At 44.1% G+C, this 21143-nt stretch overlaps 1 protein-coding gene across 3 annotated transcripts in view; it reads right to left on the bottom strand.

The window, feature by feature from the left end:
* PRRT3 (proline rich transmembrane protein 3) overlaps positions 1-18526 on the bottom strand; it is a 70990-nt gene extending 52464 nt beyond the window's left edge. For 2 of the 3 annotated variants that reach the window (XM_033926787.1, XM_033926785.1), the window contains exon 1: positions 3698-4095. The gene's annotated coding sequence lies outside the window, so the exon portion shown is untranslated. Of the gene's footprint in view, positions 1-3697; positions 4096-18388 lie in introns of those variants that run through there. The other variant, XM_033926786.1, reaches the window with a different exon arrangement.
* Positions 18527-21143: the final 2617 nt, after the last annotated feature.

Below are 21143 nucleotides of genomic sequence, written 5' to 3'. Positions count from 1 at the left end.
TAGAAAGGCAGGGAAGTTTGACTTTCATTCTTTCCAACTTAGCAGAAGATGGAAAAGATTATATGCTGTATAAGAGATCAAGAATGTCTGTCTTTCTGTTTGTCTGTAGCTACACCTCCACCTTCCCCAAAACCATGTCTCTCCAAGGGTACTTACTACAAGAGATGCTTGAAATTCACCAACCGAGAAGAAATTTAAGATCTGAAAACGCAATGAAATTGAGCAGGATCGGAGCATCGATGATGTCTGTGGCCGGTGCGATTTTTGTGCGGGGAAGATCAATTTTAAGAAAATGTTAAAGAAACCGCAGCTTTTTGTTAATGCTTTCCTATGCTGATGTTTCAAGATATCGTGTTAAGAATATTTCTGCCTTGAATGTAATATTCAGTGCTTTTCTGCATCTTACATGTAGACATTATGATTTGATAATGCTTGTATTGATTTTATGATGATATTTCATTATTTTCTATCTGGGGGGATGGGAAAGTTATGTCTGTCCTTTGTTTGTATTATATGTTTAGCGACTAAAGGGCGACCAGGATAATATGTATGTAGCCAATGTGTAAACCGCATAGTTTTATGCGGAATATAAATTGTTAAATAAATAAATAAAACTATCCCCCCCAACTGGCATACCAACCTGAAAACTGCCCCATCCCCCCCAAACTAATCCTTCAACTTCCCATAACCCCATAAGCTGTGATGAGAATGTTAAGATTCTTTGTGTACTCAAGGACTGCGTATATTAATTGTGAGCCGCTTTGGCAAAAAGCAGAATACAAATGTTTTAAATAAATAAATAAAATAAACTGCTCTACCACAAAACCTAGACACCTGCACACCTAGACCCTCCAATTGCTACCCTAGTCCAAAATCCTGCAAACAGTTCTCTACAGCTTTAGCGCTACCCTGCAGTCTCCCAACTCTCCACTCCCCCCCCCAAACGACCCCCCTCTTACCCAAAATCTACCCTGGGAACTGCCCCACCACCTCACAAACTGTCTCATGCCATAAATACCTTTTTTTAACTGCCTCATGCCCTCCCACCCCTCCCCCAGCTACCACACTACACCACAAACTGTACCACAACGGCCTCGCCATGTCAAAAACTACTCTCCTGCACCGCCCACTACAAATTGCTCCCCAAACTAGCCCCTACAACTGTCTCATTGCCCTGCAGTGTCCCCTCCCTCATAAAACTACCCATAGTCAACCCCGCAATGTGCTCCACCTCCAGAAAATAACCCCTGAAACTGTCTCAACCCCAAAACCCTGCCACTGCCCCCAACCCATAACCTGCTAAACACGTGCCCAGAAAAGCAAGATTCCCCCGCACGTGTTACACCAACCTACAAACTGTTAAACCTCTAACAATTACCCTCCCTCAACTGCACCATCACCCTGCAAACTGCCCTGGTGCCCTTCCAACTGCCTCACATCCAAAAATATTCCCCTACTAACTGCCCCACCCCTAGAAACTACCCTGGCCCTTAGCCCTGCAAGTATTCCACCACCCCTGCAAACCGCCACCTCCCCAAAACTAGGGTTACCATATTTGAACAAGTAGAAACCCAGATGCATAGCCCTGTCCCGTTCGCCCCAGCCTTGCCCCATTCTGTCTCCAGCCCCGACCCCCAAAAGCTGCATCTCTTTTTTTCTGACCTCTGGCTGCATTTGGAGGGCCTCCAGCATGTGCGTATGCCGATGATGTCATCCGCGCATGCTTACTGTAGGCTCTCCAAACATGGTTGGAGCTCATGGCTTTCCAAAACCTGGACAAACTGCTGGGTTTTGGAAAGTCTGTCCCTAAAAAGAGGATATGTCCGAGTTTTCCCGGACGTCTGGTAACCCTACCCAAAACTAACGTGCAACTGTCCCCATCATCCTGCAACCTGCCTCTTCTCCCCAAAATATTCCCCACAAATTGCCCTACCCCCAAAATCTAGCTTCTGCAACTGCCCCATCTAACTACAAACTGCCCCACCTCCCAAATGCCCCAGCAGACTGTAACACAACCCCAGCTATCCCCCACAGATATATCATATGCGGAGCACACACAGAGACAGGCTGGTAAGAATATCAAGAGCCGTGCTAGGCGTGCTTTCTCCACCTGCTATTTGTAAACATGGCTGTTGTCACGTCTTGGCAAGTCCTTCAGAAAGAGACCCTGCCTCAGTGTTTGTTTAATGCTGGTTACCATACAGCTCCACTATCTGTGAACTAGCCTATGGTAGTTATCCCAAGTGGACAAACCTGATGAGCAGAACTAGACATTTAATGCAGGCGTGAATCACAATTTTAAGTTATTCAAGGAGAAGGATCCACAGTCAAGCAGAGAAAGCTTGAGGAAAACACAGTGTCTGAGAAAGGGAATAAATTTCACCAATATGCCCTGAAGATAATGCACAGGGCCTCACACTATATCAGTTTGCTTAGCAGGGTTTAAAAAAGGTTTGGATAATTTCCTAAAAGAGAAGTCTTTAGGCCATTATTGAGATGGCTTGGGGAAACCCAATGCTTATTCCTAGAATAAGCAGCATAGAATCTGTTTTACTACTTGGGATCTCATTAGGTGCTTGGGACCTGGGTTGGCCACTGTTGGAAACAGGATACTGGGCTTGATGGACCTTTGGTCTGTCCCAGTACGGCAACTCTTATGTTCTTATGTGAGCCAAGTACAGGACAATCAAGCCATTGTGACATCACTGATGAAGTTGGCTCTTAGGCATTGGTGGAATGAGGCATTATGACATCACATTATCAGCTCTAGAATGTTGCTACTCTTTGGGCTTCTGCCAGGTACTTGGGATCTGGGTTGGCCACTGTTGGAAACAGGATATTGGACTTGATGGACCTACGGTCTGTCCCAGTACGGCAGTTCTTATGTTCTTATGTTATACACACAAGCACACACGAGGGCTAAAGGCTGGCGCTGGAAATAGATCTCACTTTGAGAAGCAACGGGGAGCACACAAATCTCGCCTCCTCTGGACCCTAAACTTTCTTATAGACTTGACGCACTGTGCAATCCCATACCTGAGTAATCGTGCCCCCCAGACAGGAGCCCCACACCTCTTTTCATCTGCCTGTTATTGTCATTTGCCAAAATTAAGAGCTAGGGCTGTTTGCTAAATAAGCATCTTTTCAAAAATCACTAAAGGACTTTCGCTGTCACTTCAGCTTCTGTAACAAGCCTGAATGGCCTGGCGTGGACCACTGGTGTGGGGGAGGGGTAAGAAGTATTCTGCCTGAGCCTTCATCAGAAGGGGAAACATTTAGGTTTGGTGGCAAGGAATAAAACCTTATCAATATGACCAGCCGTCGGCTGGCAGAGACTGCCCGCGAAGGACACCTTTGCCAAGGGGCACCAGCTCTAATCTAGCGCGGCTGACAGGAAACGTGCTCCTGATATGGGTTTCTGAAGAGCAGGAACTGTTCCCACTCAGATCACAGCAGGCAGCCAAATTCTGCATCTCAGAAACTCTGCAAGCATGCTTACTTTAATGTCAGAGTGATGGTGCCAGCTACTAGCTAATCAGCCAGGGGTGGAGGAGAGGCACTTTTGAGGGCTGAAACAAAGTGGGCTCGTCCGGACATCGTATCACTCTTTTTTTCTCTCTCCCCAAAAGAAAAGAAAACTTCACAGAGAAATGCACACAGTGGCTGAAAAGGCAGTTCAAATAGAAGCCAGTCTTACCGTGTCTCGCCACTTCGCTTGCTTATAAAGACCCTGGGGAAGGGCTGATCCTCAGAAGGACTTTGCAGGGACAGAAAGTGCCTGCTCCTCTCCTGCTCCCTTTCAATCATCTGGAAGCAGATCCAATGGCGAAGTCAGATGAGGGAATCGGCTCCGAGGGAAGAACTGCCCGGCTTGCCTCTACCACTTTTCACCACATCTTTCCTTGCCAGGGAGAAAGCAAATCCTGCTCTTTAAAAGCAGTTGCTAGCCGGAGGAAGCAGAGCTCTGGAAATAACAGAAAGTCAAATTCAGTTTTGGAAATGTAAAGCCCATGACTTCATGTTCCAACATCTGTTAGTTTTTATCTGGATTGGATTAACATCTAATGGTGTTCGTTGTGCCTGCCCTGTCTGGTGTTTATCTTTCAGACTTCTGTTTCTTATATGCTTGCTTTTATTTGTGTGGGAGTGGCTATGACGCTCTTTTTTTTTTTTAAACCTAATGCACACAGCCATCTGTGGAACTGGCAGACACAAGGGGTAATAAAAAAAAAAAAAGCACTTATACTGATAAATTGTGTTGCACATGCAAAAAAATGACCCAGGGTATAGACACCTTTGGCCCAGATTCTAGAAATGGTGTTATAAGTTTAATTGGTTTTAATTGCTCACACCATTAAAAACCAACTAAAAGCTCATTTAAAAAATAAGCAGGCACCAGAAGGCACCTAGGAAGGCAGGAACTAGAATCACGTCTAAGCATGGTATCTATCAGCATCTAAATTGCAGCTAGAGCCTCAGCACCCTGAGGTTGTGGGTTCAAATCCCTCGCTGCTCCTTGTGACCCTGGGCAAGTCACTTAATCCCCTCATTGCCCCAGGTACACTAGATAGAGTTTGAGCCCGCCGGGACAGATAAAGTACCTGAATGTAAACCACTTAGGATATACGTGGTTTATAAATAATTAAATTTTTAAAATGTCAAAGTAGGCATGGTTATGGGCGGAGATGACCTTGAATGTCACTATGCGGGACTCTCCGTCAAACTTAGGAGCCGGTAATGTAGGCGTATAAAACCCTGGCCTATATTACCGGCATCGAAGATTTTTCTTAGGCGCCAGTCGCTGCGATTCTGTAAATAGTGCCTAAGTGTGATTAACATGTGGGCAGCGCCATTTTTCTAGGCGCCGTTTACAGAATCCGGCCCTTTTCTGTGCACTTACGGCTAATTCTATAAACGGCGCTAAAAAATTGCCTGCAATAATTTGGCCGTGCGCCCAATTTCCACACACAATTTAATTGAACAAGAAGCCAATTAGCTCTGATAATTGGGTGCTAATAATTAGTGGCACCAATTGGGATCAATTTATGTATATTTTTAGACACCAGGATCCGCAGACACATTTCATGTATCGCTCCAAAAGAGGAGGCGTGTTCAAGGGTGGGTCGGGGGCGTTCCTGTGATTTATGCATGCTGTTACAGAATAAGGGAGAAATGCGCCTAATTTAGGCGTGGGAAGTTGCACGTGGGGTGGGGTTTAGTTGGTGTAAATCCTCGCACCTAGCATTAGCACGGTTCCCAATGCCAAACGTGATTCTATAAATGGTGCTTAACATTCAGAGCCATTCAGAGACAGGTATGCACTGTTTCATTCAGATCTTTTGGGATGGGAGGGATTCATGACCACTGGGGGAGTGTAGGGGAATCATAACTTGTCATCTGGTTAATTTGGGTACCTTTTTGGCATTTAGATGCTTTTAAAACAGGTCTCGCTCGCAACATCTAAGTTCCATCCATGACATCTTGGGAAAGGTCCGATTATTAGCGCAAGATGTCCAGGTCTAAGCCCACCCAAAGCCCGTTCAGAAAACACCTGCAACAGGCCCCCCCCCCCCCCCCGCACACGGCGGCTGGGACGCCTTGCAAGAAGTCCAGAAAGACGGTTTCCAAAAATGGCACTTGGGACATTTTGCCGAGAAAACCATCCAAATGCCAATTTATGCCATATTTGGACATTCTAGAGTTTTGAAAATGCCCCTATTAGTGTGTTAAGTACTTTAAATAATACTCAAGTACAGAAGGAAATCTAATGGCTCTTTTACCAAGTTGTGCTAGTAAACGGACTTAGGGCTCCTTTTACTAAGCTGCGTTAGGGCTTTAACGCATGGAATAGCGCACGCTACAATGCCGCATGCACTAGATGCTAACGCCAGCACTTAGCTGGCATTAGTTCTAGCCGTGTAGCGCAGGGGTTAGCGCACGCTAAAAATGCTAGTGCACCTTAGTAAAAGGAGCCCTTAATATGTCCTAAGGTGGGATTTCCGGTGTGCCAAGTCCGCTTCTCCGTGATTCATTTCTGGCCGGGCGCCAATGTTAGCATTAGCATGGGGCCATTTAAAAAAATTAACTCCGGAACCCTTACCATCTCTTCCCCATCCCCCACCCCCCTTTTACAAAAGCGTAGTTCGTTTTTTAGCGCCAGCCGCAGTGGTAACAACTCCGATGCTCTTAGAATTCCTATGAGTGTGGGAGCAGTTACTGCCATGGCCGGCGCTAAAAACCGCGCTATGGTTTTGTAAAAAAAGGGGGGGGGATTATTTAGGCAATGCTAAGGAGTCCCGTGTTAAGTCCACGTTAATCAGTTAGCACGCAGTAATGTCAGCCCATTCGCTGCCCATGCCATGCCCCCTCCTACAAATAAATAGAAAAAAAAAGGCAATTATTGCATGCAAACAGATAGATACTGCAGGACACTTTAGCATATCCTGTGGTAAAGTGTAGTTACTTACCTGTAACGTAGGTTCTCCGTGGACAGTAGGATAGTCGGCCACATATGGGTGTTGTCCCAACAGCTCCCAATTTACGGATAAGCTCTCCAATAGCTCAGAGAGATTTTTTTTTTTTTTTTTTTCTCTGAGCACGTGCAGTGCCCGGGCACCACTGGGCATGCCCGAGCCCTACCCATTTCCCCCCTGCTTCCCCCTAATCCCCAGTCTTTAGTTTCCGCCCGTTTCCATCGGTCAGATTTTTTTTTTTGCATGCTTTGCCTGTGTTAGGGTTTAGCATAACTCAGTCAAAAGGAAGGGGATAGGACGATATACCGCTTTTCTGCATGGTTACAATCAAAGCGGTTTACATCTTTTAGACATGCACTGGGGCAATGAAGTGTTAAATAACTTGACCAGAGTCACAAGGAGCTGCAGTGGGAATCAAACGTACAACCTCAGGGTGCTGAGGCCCTGGTCCCTTAGGCCACTAGTAAGACCTTGCTAATGCCAAGTTCAGTTCTAGAGGCTGTATGTTTTTTTTAAATGCCAGAAAGATGGAAGCAGGTTGGAGGAGGTTTACTAAAATGTTTCAGGAGATGCAGCTCACTCAACAATCGATCCTGGCTTACGAGCGAAGCTCATTTCTCACGCGGTATATGTGAACCAACCCTTTTGGAGATACTGACCCCTGAGAGATTTAAGAAATTCATCATCCACTCTCTAGAAGAAAGATAGTAAACAAGTTTTCAAATAGCAGACAGACTTTCTCTTTTAACTTGGAATATTTTTCATTAAATGGAAAGATATCCACAACGAATAATACAGGAACAGCTTGTCATACCGTGATTTATAATGGAAAATAAAAGAAACCAGAGTATGGTGTGAGTTTCAACCGCTGAGTATAATAGGAAACCAATCAGAAAAAAAAACAGAATCATAAGGGAAAGGGAACAGGAGGGAAAATTAATAATATGGAAATGTGATAAGCATAAGCCAAGCCAATCGTCTAGCTTGAACTGCAAAGGCTTAGACACAACCACTAAACAAAGCCACACCAGCTCCATCTCTAGGTGTTTGGAAATGCGTAAGGAAATCTATTAATTGATTCATTTCAAAACCACAAATCTATTAACTGATACTTTAAACACAAGTAAAGGGAAGTGCAAGACATATAGGGTTAAATACAGGCCATCTAAAGTTAGGCATGAAGAAGTTGTGTTCTAAGTGTGGATTCTTTATTAACATTTATCCGTGATTGGTGTTAATGTTCATAATTAAATATTCCAGCGGAGGACATAGAGTAGCTGCCATGATAACCTGAGCACATAAATGTTTGACACACTCCTGACCCACCCGTGTCCCCCACCCACACGTGCCTGACCCTCCCACCTATGCCCCTCAAGCGCATACCTTCTTGCACTTTCGTGTGATAGATTTTGGGCTAGACTCACTAAGCCCACCGATCAAGTTCCGACCACTTAGCGACCGGATTTCCCTCCGACCCAATTCCTCTGTCCCAGTCATCCTCCGATCTGCGCTTGCAAATGAGGGGGGGGGGGGGAACGGCATTCAAATGTAGGCAGGAAGCAATTCACTAAAAAAAAAAACAAAAAACAATCAGGGACACCGACTGGGCTGACCGATTCAAAAATAAGCAACTGCTGAGGACCAGTCGCTCAGGTCCTTTCCAACTGCCCTGCCTTCTGCCGCCCTGCTCTCTGCCACGATCTCCTGCTTTTCTACCCCGATCGCCGCCCTGAACGTTAACACCAATCACGGATAAGCCGCAATGCCTAAATGTCAATAAAGAATCCACATTTAGAAGACAACATCCTCATGGAAAAAGGGCAAAACCGAGGAGAACTGGAAAGAACACAGGAAGTATCAAATCGAATGTCACCGCGTGGTTAGAAAAGCAAAAAGAGAATATGAAGAGAGGCTAGCCAGGGAAGCACGAAATTTCAAACCGTTCTTCAGATATTTAAAGGGAAGCAGCCGGCTAGGGAGAAGGTGGGACCGCTGGTGTATGAGCAGGTGCATATATGTTAAGTGTGCCTGTTAGCATTCCATGGTAGAATCTGGGCACTCAAATGCCAGTTTAGATCAGGCTCTCACCCTGTGTTATCAGGGTGTGTAAATGGTACATAGAGAATTGTCACCTAACAGGCCAGCAGATAACAAGATACAGTTAGCTCCGCATCCTGAGGGGATTTAAACAGCTTTGCACCAGGGGCATAGTCAGAAGTCCATTTCTGGGGGGTTCCCAAAAGTGAACCGAGGGGGGGGGGGGGCTCTGATATTCTTTTTCTCCCTCCCCCAACTGCAATAAAATATTGCCCTTGCTGGAGGGGAAGCCAAGCCCTGCCAGCAGAAAATGTCTCCAGCCTGGATCATACCTGCAGTAGCTGGTAATTCGGCAGGCACACTTTTGCCACCAATGCCGGCTCTCCCTCGCATGCTTTGAAAGATTTTTCACAGAGAGGCTGTTCAGGCACAGAGATGTTCAGTTCTTCAATCTATTTAGCTCCCTCTTCTGAATTCCAGTCCTTGCTAAGTGCTTCCTGAAGGAAAAGTCCATAGTCTGTTATTGAGAAAGACATAGGGGAAGCCACTGCTTGCCCTGGATTGGTAGCACAGAATGTTGCTACTATTTGGAGTTCTAGAATCTTGTTCCTCTTTGGGACTCTGGAATCTTGTTATTCTTTGAGATTCTGTATGGAAAGTTGTTACTCTTTGGGGTGCTAGAATATTTTTTTACTCCTTGGGTTTTTGCCAAGTACTAGTGACCTGGATTGGCCACTAGTACTTGGACCATTGGGCCGACCCAGTAAGGCTATTCTTATGTTCTTATGCTTCTCCTTCTGTACTTGGAACTGGGGATTATGTAGAAGAAACTGAAAGGGGAAATTGTTTCTAAAAGCTGGGGAGCATTTGGAAATCAGAACTCCGAGAGATGCTTCCATGCATGGAAGGGGTGCTACAACCTCAGGCCCTGGCATCTTTCCAACAACACCATCAACTAGAAGATAAATCGATCCAGAACAGACCTAAGAATGTACTTTGGACCAGTTGGGGGCTCATATCATTAAGCCTTAACACTACCCTTTTATTTCACCATTTTTTTTTTTAAGAGAAAGAGTTAAGAAGGAATAAAGAGAAAATCCAAGAGCTTTGGGAGCTCTTCCAGCTGGCAGTCAGTCAGAGAAGGTCATTTTGGTTTCCATGGCATGTTTCCTATTCATTAATTCAGGTGATATACACTTGAAAGGAAACATTTCTTTACTGAAAAGAGTTTTGAACTTGGTTTCAAGTTCCAAATGCCAGCAGATGTGGTAACAAAAAGATCAAGACAGCTTCAAGCATGTTTGGGACAAGATTAAGGGTGCATAAGAAGGAAAAGGCTAGCACGAGGAAGGCCTATGGTGACACCGAAAAAGAAGGCAGAATGGACCTCACTGGTGGGCAGAGAGTTCTTATCTGTCAACGACCACTATATTACTATTTAGAATTTGCAAAAGAACATGTCACCTTTTCTGAATTCTCGCAAAAAGCAAAACGTTGATGTTATTGAAAGGAAGGAGATGTTGAATCTCACAGAATCATTCTAATATTGACAAAATTGCCCACGACCAATAGATTACAAAGAAATGTATATTGATACAAGATCCTTAATATGTATCGTGTTCGGATAAAAATCTTGCACTGTAATTATGACTAAATTAATCTGTAAACTGTATATTATGGAGTTAGGAGTGTGCGGTGCAGTGGTTAGAGCTACAGCCTCGGCACCCCGAAGTTGTGGGTTCGAATCCCGCCTTGCTCCTTGTGACCCTGGGCAAGTCACTTAATCCCCATTGCCCCAGTTGCATTAGATAGAGTGGGTGCCCGCTGGGGCAGTTAGGGAATAATGCTTGAGTACCTGAATAATTTGTAATCCACATAGAATTGTGGGATATGCAGAATATAAATTATAAAAGAAAAATAAAAACTTGTACTGTAACGATGGCAAATTGTAACCTGTTAACTGTATAAGAATATAAGAATAGCCTTACTGGGTCAGATCAATAGCCCAGTAGCCCGTTCTCACGGTGGCCAATCCAGGTCACTAGTACCTGGCCAAAACCCAAAGAGTAGCAACATTCCAGAATCCCAAAGAGTAACAAAAGATTCCAGAACCCCAAAGAGTAGCAACATTCCATGCTACCGATCCAGGGCAAGCAGTGGCTCCACCCATGTCTTTCTCAATAACAGACTATGGACTTTTCCTCCAGGAACTTGGCAAAACCTTTCTTAAAACCAGCTACGCTATCCACTCTTACCGCAACCTCTGACTTCACTATTCTCTGAGTGAAAAAAAATTTCCTCTTATTGGTTTTAAAAGTATTTCCCTGTAACTTCATCGAGTGTCCCCTAGTCTTTGTAATTTTTGACAGAGTGAAAAATCATCCAGGGCTCTTTGGGGAGGACGGGATAGAAAACAAATTAAATTGAAAAAAAAAAAATTGAAACCAGAGCTAAGGAGACAATATGATTTTTCATTTTCTCCCCTTGAAAGATACTTAGAGGGTTGTTTTTGCATCCCTTTCCCACTGCTTTTCCCAGGATATGGAAGAATCAGAAGCTGTGGATTAAACCACTCGTTAGCAATAAACCACGCTGCATATGATGCTCGGTCCTGCAAGGGACTGTGGATTGAGTCTCTTTCACAACCAAATCTTCTTCATCTCTGCCAAATGCAAACTCGTATTTTCCAAACTCATGAAAGAGAGCAACACAGACCCCCCCCCCTTCCCCCACCACACTCCCACGCCAGATACATACAAAATGCACACATGCAGCCTTTTGAATTACCCATGTGCTTTCACAGCCAGGAAACAGGAAGAACAGCGAAACAGAATAGACAGGCTATTATACCGAAACAAAGGGCACTCCTTTCCCCCAAATCTTGAAAGTGAATGTAATCCATGCCAGTTAAAGAGAACCTCTAATCAGCACCATCTGCATCACAACAGATGTGAAAGGGGTAATCTAGGGATAGTGACTGCTTCCCTCAGTCACATATAGAAAAACTGAAGGGGATGCAGCAGTTCAGTCTCCAAGGAGTTGATTTAAACCCACACAAAACATTTCAGCATGTAATTAAACAATGAAAGCCTCCCTCTAATGTTCTTTGTGCTGAGGGGTTGGATGTTTCAGGGACCAGACTGTTTTCGTTCACTCCCTACTCTCCAAAGGCCATCTGGGTGCCACAGTTAGTCCCTCTCCTCAGTTCTGCTGTGTTGTGATCTTGCAATGCAAATGCGATGCCAGAATTAATTTTCTTGGTGTGATAAGGACTGATGGGGGAGGGGAAGTTTCTGACAGCTAAGGCTTTGATGGGAGAAGCTGAGGGCCCAAGGGATCACCGATAACCTTTAAACCAACAAAAATAAGACCCATGCCTTCAGGTTGGTTCACTGTGAATGTTCTTGGTATCAACTGCTAGGAGTTCTAGACTAGAGGTCTGCACGGGAACGGGGATCACGCGCTATTTTAACAGACTCTGTGTGCCTTTAGTGTTCTCAATTTCCCCTGGGATACAGGAAGTTCTGTCATATTTTAGGAGCAGGAAATTTACACATAGACTGTACTGTTCTTTCTTGTATATTGTTTGTTAAATCTGTTTCTCAGTTCTAATATAGAAAATACTGAGAAGAAGCACATCACAAAACAGGATTGCTGCCTGGCGTTCTAGAAGCTTCTCATGAGGACAGTAAGAGTATAATATACATTAAAGAGAGGGGTTTTTTTTTTCAAGCATTTGTGTATATTGTGCATTTTTCAATAAACATATTAAGATAGGCAGCCCGACCCAGCTCCCAGTATCCTGGCCTGGGTAACCCCCATCCTTGCACCCTGGTAAAATCAAACAACACTTACAGGTGAACTCATGAGAGTGTGATTTGTGCCCTGACCCACAATGGGACCAGCAGGGCTGTAATCTCCAGGGTCTACCATCGCCCAGTACGGGAACGCAACCACCAGCACCGATAATGTAGCTTACGCCTATGGTTTATCAGAGTTCTTCTGTTCTCTCTACCAGATAATATCGGGGTTCTTCTTGCTGCGATCATATATTGCTTGAATGCCCAAAATTATTTTCCTTCATTGGGGTGCTACTGCCAGCTACAACAATTCTATTGAAATAGAATAGCCATTACAAAAGCATGTTCATACTTCCCAGTCCCAAACAAAGGCATGCTAAAAATTAGCGTGTGTTAAATGCTAAGGAGCCCACAGAATATAATGGGTGCCTTAGCATTTAGTGCACCCTAAATTGGTTTGCATGCTTTAATAAAAGGACCCCAAAGTTCAAATAATGAAATTTTGAATAGAAACATAGAAACATAGAAGATGACGGCAGATAAGGGCCATAGCCCATCAGGTCTGCCCAAGTCTACTATCCTAGGGATCCCACTCCTGGTGACAGGTTCCCTTGGCTTAACCCTCTAAGGGATCCCACATGGGCATCCCATTTGCTCTTAAATTCTTGCACGCTGTTTGCCTCGATCACCTGCACCGGGAGCTCGTTCCAAGGACCAACCACTCTCTCGGTGACGAAATATTTCCTGGTGTCGCCATGAAATTTCCCGCCCCTGAGTTTGAGCGGATGCCCTCTTGTGGCTGAGGGTCCTTTGAGAAAGAGAATCTCTTCTTCCATCTCGACACAGCCGGTAATATACTTAAACGCAAGCAAGTCGGAAGATATCATTCCTAAATACACATTACAGTAGTCCAAACCAGCTAACACAACAGATTGAAGAATTAGTTGAAAATCACAGCCTGATAAATACATTCAAAGTTTACTCAACATTTGCAACTTAAAATAAGTCTTTTTGATCACATTCTGTAGGTGTAATTTAAAGGATATTTGGGGATCCAAAATCACACCCAAATAACGAACCTCCAGGGAAAAATGCATAACTATGTTCAGAACATTTAATGCAACTTTAGAATCAGGATCAAGATCTCTCGAAAAAAACATAATCTTTGTTTTAGGGATATTCAACATTAACTTATTGGTATCCATCCAGTTCTTAATATTGTTCATTACATCATTCAATATCTGCATTGCAGTGTGTAATGAACCTTCAATAGGGGGAAAAAATGAATATCATCAATGCACAACCTATACAAAACATTAAGCTTTCCCAGAAATCTACATAACAGAAGTAGGTAGAGATTAAACAAGACTGGCAAAAGAGCCAGTCCCTGCGGTATCCCCCGTCTTAACATCCCTAAATTTTGATACATAAGCAATGCCTCCGCTGGGTCAGACCCGAGGTCCATCGTGCCCAGCAGTCCGCTCACGCGGCGGCCCAACAGGTCCAGGACCTGTGCAGTAAACCTCTATTTATACCCTTCTATCCCCTTTTCCAGGAGAAAACTGTCCAATCCTTTCTTAAACCCAAGTACCGTACTCTGCCCTATTACGCCCTCTAGAAGCGCATTCCAGGTGTCCACCACACGTTGGGTAAAGAAGAACTTCCTAGCATTTGTTTTGAATCTGTCCCCTTTCAACTTTTCCAAATGCCCTCTTGTTCTTTTATTTTTTGAAAGTTTGAAGAATCTGTCCCTCTCTACTCTCTCTATGCCCTTCATGATCTTATAAGTCTCTATCATATCCCCTCTAAGTCTCCTCTTCTCCAGGGAAAAGAGACCCAGTTTCTCCAATCTCTCAGCGTATACACTACTAGGACTCCTGTTTTCTACAATCAAACATGGCTGAAACCAGTGGAAGACATTCCCACAAAGTTCACAATCAAAAAGTCTATTCAGCAATATATTATGGTGCACTGTAACGTATCAAAAGCATCTGTGATATCAAGAAAAAAATATCATAAAAAAAATCTCTTCCCTTGATCAAAAACACAGCGCATCTCATCCAGTGTTGCCACTAATAATGACTCAGTACTATGATCCCTTCGAAAAGCATACTGATTGATGCATGTCTAAAATATCATTCTGTTGTAAATGATTTTCCAATTGAGAAATAAACAACCTTTTCCACTACCGTCGATAAAGTTGGCAAAGTTGATACAGGTCTAAAATTAGCAATCTGAGTAACCCCCAATTTATAATCCTTAATTACAGGTTGAACTGTTGCAATTTTTAACTCCTTTGGGAACACACCCTCTTTCAAAATCACATTTACTATTTGTGTTGTAGTATGAGCAAGCCTTTTTTAAAATTTAACATTTATATTCCACTTCCTGAAGGAGTCAAACTCCATAGAGATACACCTCAATGACTGAGTAGCATTATTTGTCGATTGTAATATCTTACTGACCTCATCTATCTTGGTTTCTGTACTCCAAAGCATCTTCCAGTCTGTAAGCAAACACTTCTATAGCCCAAAATGTTATGAATATCCATTGAACATTCAACTGAGAAGATAAACATTCCTCAGAGGAAACAATCACCCTTTCTCTCACCAAATGAAGAATCAGTATCTATAATAGACAAGAGACCAAAGTCCTCCTAGGATGAACTGTATAAGTGGAAATTTGAGTTCTCCAAATTAGAACTAATATCTCATCCAATCTACAGATACTCAAGATTTCTTAAGCTCTCTACCCCCTCATAAGCTACCTGTTCACCCTCCCTCCCCCCAAAAAAGTATTTTCTCATGCACACACATTCTTAAATGCTGGATGAGTATGAGGTGCAGTCCCACTCCCCAGCCTCCACTAAATGTTCACTTTGCATATTTCTAGAGGTTGTGGGGCTTGAAAGATGGGGTTATTGGGAACATTTAGGGGTATCAGGGGGGGGAAGGAGGAGGTGCAGTGGGAAATGTCAGGGAAATTAAGAAATATAGAAACATGGTGGCAGATAAAGGCCAAATGTCCCATCTGCAGCATCCACTATCTCCTCCTCTCCCTATTGGCTAAGGCTCTTAACATTTGCATCTCCTCTTCCTATTGGCTAAGGCTCTTAACATTTGCATCTCCTCTTCCTATAGGCTATGGCTCTTTACACCTGTATTGTGAGGTCATAGAGCTTCATGGTTCTAGAAACATGATGGCAGATAAAGGCCAAATGGCCCATCCAGTCTGCCCACCCCCAGTAACCATTATCTCATCGCCTATGTTCTCCCATATTGCTTGCTATTTGGTTACACTGTGCAGCACAATGTTTGGTTTACCCTTGCATTAGAAAACCATGCGCTGAGCTCTAGCGCATGGCCCTAATACAAGGTCACTGTGAATGCTGTTCTTCCCTCTGTCTCCATGAACAGCTGGAACGGGTGCAAGGCCGGTGTCGTGATACAGTTGCTGGCATCCTGCAACCAGATCCCAGCTCTGAAGAAGTCCATTTTAGTGGCAGTGCCAAATACCGACACGTGAAAAGACTTTGGTTCGTTTCTCAGCTCAGATCTTCCAGGATGCAACCAGTCGGAGGCATTGCAGAGGCTGTGTGCAGGGGGAAGGGTCTTTGGCCATAAATAAATGGGGTTTGGAAGGATTCCAAGCCTCAGGACCACTAGGCAATGATCAGACTTAAAACAGGTGAAGGGTGATTTATGAAAATAGGAGAAAATACCCCTCAGTAGCTGCAAATGAAAGCTTTTGGCACTAGAATCTTGGAAGTGAATCTAAAACTATAAGGAGGAGAAAAGATGAGTTAATGGGTCACAAAAAAAATCTCAATTACTGGGGCAGTGGGTTGTAAAACACTCTTCAATATTAACTCCAAAAAGGAGCAAAAATAACGTACTTCTTTAAACGCTTTTTTCACAGGTTAGTAATGCCTTCAGATTCTATCGGCATAAAAACCTACCGATGAAAGAAAGAAAAAGGAGCTGGGAGAAATTCTTTATATGACTCCGAATGGAACGCTGAGGCTTTTCCTTCCCCGGACCTTAAGTTTCAATCTAAAAAGCAATATGGAATCTGAAGGCAATACTAACCTGTGGAAAAAGTGTTTCACGAAGTACATTATTTTTGTAGGTGTTCACAAAAACTCTCTCCTTAATTTGTTCCCTCATCACAGATCCAGACTAGAGCTACTCCGCTGTCCAAAGCTTCTATTTTCCTAGGGTCCTGGGCACTATTTCAGGCTGTCGTTGGAGGCAAACCAATTTTCCATTCATTTTATTTTGTTTCTGTTGTGTTCAGCATGCATTAAGAGTGGGCTGGGAACGGGGAGGCAAAGGTTCAACTGCCCTCCATGTGACCTTGACAAGTCATTTAATACTTTATTGCTCCAGATACAAAATTAATAGGTAATTCCATAAAGTGGTGCCTACAGGTAGGCGCCACTTAGGTGCGCAAAAGATGCCATTAATTGGACAGTTAGGTGCTATTCTATAAGGTAGCACCCAGTGGCGTGCAGTCAGGGCCTTCAGGGGATTCACCCCCACCGCCCAAAGGCCCTTAGGACACTGCTCTGAATTTGATTGGTTGAGCAGGCAACAGGCAGAAGCTGCTCAGCCAATCAAATTCAGATCAGTACTGCCAGGGCCTTCAGGGGGTTCGGAGAATCCCCAGCCCAAGAACCCTGCCTTTTTTTTTCCCCGGTTTACTATTTGTTTGATGCAGTTTGATTGGTTGATCAGGCTGCCAACTCAACCAATCAAACTGCATCAAGCAAAAAGGAAAAAAACAACAACTAATAACGCAGGGCTGTAGAGCTGGGGATTCACTGAATCCCCTGAAAGCCCGCACTGCACGCCAGCACCTACGTGCTATGGCATCCAACTGCAAGGGGTGTGTACGTGTGGGTGATGCATGGGCAGGCCTGGCTGTGTCTTACAGGGCCAGATTCTATAGGCACTTAAGTGTGCCTACATTGTAGGTGCTGCTCCGTGCTTGCAAGTGCCAAGTGCCAAGGTGATACACGCCAGTACATTAGGCCAGGTTTTATTGTGCCTAATTTACTGGCACCTAGCTCACATGCCTTGCAATGCCTAGGTTCACCACACCTATTCTCCGCCCCTAACCGTGCCTATTTTTCAGGTAGGCATCGTTAGGTGTCGTAGGGCACCTCAACTAGGCGCCGACTGAGTTCTGCACGGAACTCTTCATTGTTTGTTATTTTTTTTTTTTTTTAATTTTGTCCATTAACTTCAACGGTGCGGTCAATTATCATGCCATTCAACCTAATTAACATAAGTATCACTTAACGTGGGCACCGTTTATAGAATTCTATGAACCTCATGTGTCATTCTGCACACCAACTTACACTTTCCATGCACCTACACACTGGCACACCCATACCAACCTTACACTAGTATTCTATAAGGGAATCTTGGCACCGAGATGTTGGTATAGAATTTACACTGAGCATATGCTGGCATTGGGGCACCAACTTATAGACTTGCTCCCCTTAGATTGAGATAACTGTAGGGACAGGAAAGTACCCTCCAGGGACAGGGAAATACCCAGGAACCTGAAAGTAACTCACCTTTGACCAATCATTGAAAATACATAAGCATTCTCACATGGCACAGCCGCACAAACACAAATCTCTTTCTGCTGTTTAAACCTCAGTTATCAATCCCCGTAAGGCCGACTTCTCCCTTCTCCTGAGCCATCCTGATTCCTGTCACGACTGCCCACAGATTTAGGCCATTGGAAGAGTCCCAGCAGGGATGTGCCTTTTTTCCACTTTTAGTCTCAGCATAGGGAGGGAAAAGCATTAGGATCCATCAGCGCTAAAGTGTCATAGAGGTCTGTCAGAGCCATAACCTATGCTGAGACTAAAAGTGGCATGGACCTCTTCCCCTGAGGCTCCTACAAGACCCCCAACTCCACTTACATCGTCCACCAGCACACGGATAAGGGGCCTGCAAGTTCACCAGAGAAAGCACGACTGAGATTTTAAGGGGGGGGGGGGGGATGGCAGAAAAAACAATCCTATCAATGGAGACAGAGAACCTCACTAACAGACGCACTCACCCATGAGAGCAGAGAACTGCAGAGACTTTTCTGGCTGCGGTGCTTACTGTAACGGAACCCAACATCAAAGACTCATTGTTCCCCAGAAAGACTTGAAGAAAAAGCTAGCAGGCTCCTCCTCTCCAGGCTGCTTTTTCATGGCACTTTATTTAAAAAAAAAACAAACAAAAAAAAACAAACACCCAAAACCATAAAATCACAAGCTTGCTCAGAGCCTTGCAAACTCACCCATCAGAGAAGCCCAAGTTTTCCAGCCTTTTGCAGTGTAAATTCCCTGGCAGCAAAGCACAGTGAGTCAGAGCATTATAGACCGAGGGCACACCTACACGGATAAATGTAGTCCACTGGTTTCCTGGACTCTTTTTTTTTTTAAATTCAAACAAATCATTAAATGCATTATGCTAATTCACTCTCGCCCATCCCCCCCCTCCCAATGCGTCACCATCCCCAAACGCATTGCAAAGTAGAGCGAATGAATTAGATTCCTCAATAAGTTATTTCTGGACGTTGAACAAATGCTACTGAAACACGATTTAATTAGGACTGAATTAATGAGGGTGAGGCGAGCCTTCGGCACAAGAATGTGCCTTTTGACTTGTGACACAAGCCAGATGCGTAGCCAGAGCTGAAATGGCTATTGTTTTTCACCCACTGCTCTGCTCTTGTTGTCTACAATGCCTTTCATATTGGCAGGGAAACAGTTTTATGTGGGGAGTGAGCACAACTCGGACTTTTCTTCCTGCAGAGAAACCTCATATTACAGCGTTTACAGCACCTCCTCCTGGTAGGAAATATATTTTGCTCTCAGATTACTGAGAGAAATGATGCCAGCTCTTGACACCCTGTATGGAAAAACCATAAAAGTAAGATTAAATTAATCTCAGAAAGAAATTTCTGAACTTGCGAGCTTAGGCAAGCTACACTGGTCCTCAGCATAGCCGAAATCTTAGAGCATTTGTACAATGTACACTTTTTTAAAGAAAAGCCGGCCAGCTGCTTAAATGCTTTGGTGGGAAAAGTGCTGTTAAAAAAAAAAAAAAAGCCAGTTTCCAAATTCCACCCTTCTTTTCTGAGGCTTGGATTGGGATCAAGTCAAATAACCAAAATGTGATAATTAAAGTGATTAGAGAACAACCCACACTGCTCCTTGTGACCCTGGGCAAGTCACTTAATCCCCCCATTGTCCCAGGTACATTAGACAGATTGTGAGCCCACCAGGACAGACAGGGAAATATGCTTCGAGTAGCTGAATAAATTCATGTAAACCATTCTGAGCTCCTCTGGGAGAACAGTATAGAAAATTGAATAAATAAATATTAAGCGGTTTACAATCAGGTACTCAAGCATTTTTTTCTTATCTGTCCTGACAGACTCACAGTCTATCTAATGCACAGGTGTCACAGTCGATCCTCGAGGGCCGCAATCCAGTCGGGTTTTCAGGATTTCCCCAATGAATATGCATGAGATCTATTAGCATACAATGAAAGCAGTGCATGCAAATAGATTTCATGCATATTCATTGGGGAAATCCTGAAAACCCAACTGGATTGCTGCCCTTGAGGACCGACTTTGACACCCCTGATCTAATGTTACCTGGGGGCAGTTGAAGATTAAAATGGTCACGAGAAGCAGTCAGGGTGTTGAGGCTGTAGCTCTAACCACCACACCACACAATAGATTGAAGGGAGATTGGGATAAAAGTAAGCAATGAAAGTGTTCACCACTAAGGGGGGGTGTTTGTAAAATCAAAGGGGTGGGTCATGAGACTTGATGGGCTATGGCACTTTTCTGCCGTCATCTTCTATGTTTCTATGTTAAGGCTCCATATTGTAGGTTTTAAAGGATGGGGCAGGAATGTAGAACCATCAGCAGAAGAGTAGTTTATGGGTGAAATAGCGGTGGATAGAGGGAAAGAAGGCAGGAAGAGCTGGTGGACTGATGGGCTCCAGGGAAGATTGGATAAGGGGAAGCCTTGTAAAAAAAAAGTCCAATATTGGTCGCCGTACCTTATGAAGGATATGGCGTTACTCGAGAGGGTTCAGAGGAGAGCGACACGTCTGATAAAAGGGATGGAAAACCTTTTATACGCTGAGAGATTGGAGAAACTGGGACTCTTTTCCCTGGAGAAGAGGAGACTTAGAGGGGATATGATAGAGACTTACAAGATCATGAAGGGCATAGAGAGAGTGGAGAGGGACAGATTCTTCAAACTTTCAAAAAGTAAAAGAACAAGAGGGCATTCAGAAAAGTTGAAAGGGGACAGATTCAAAACAAATGCTAGGAAGTTCTTCTTTACCCAACGTGTGGTGGACACCTGGAATGCGCTTCCAGAGGACGTAATAGGGCAGAGTGCGGTACTGGGGTTCAAGAAAGGATTGGACAATTTCCTGCTGGAAAAGGGGATAGAGGGGTATAGATAGAGGATTACTGCACAGGTCCTGGACCTGTTGGGCCGCCGCGTGAGCGGACTGCTGGGCACCCAGGTCTGACCCAGCGGAGGCATTGCTTATGTTCTTATGTTAAGTGGTTATAGAGCTGGGAGTATGAGGTTTGGGGGTACAGAATAGCTGTGGCCATAAGTGGTAAGGATTCTGGCAGGGCATGAGCATTGTGTGCTTTGGGTTCCTTGCATCTGCTATTATTTTCACAAGGAATACACAGCCATTCTAAAAGTTCAAGAGCAGAAGGACACAGCAGGAAACTCGGATGTTCTTCTGTTTCCTTAAAAATCCTAAACAAAACCTGAGAGAAATAC

Source organism: Geotrypetes seraphini, chromosome 17 (genome assembly GCF_902459505.1).
Source record: "Geotrypetes seraphini chromosome 17, aGeoSer1.1, whole genome shotgun sequence".
In the NCBI taxonomy this organism is placed as follows: domain Eukaryota; kingdom Metazoa; phylum Chordata; class Amphibia; order Gymnophiona; family Dermophiidae; genus Geotrypetes; species Geotrypetes seraphini.
The sequence above is the reverse complement of the archived record's forward strand: the minus strand, read 5'-3'. Positions and strand labels throughout refer to the sequence as shown.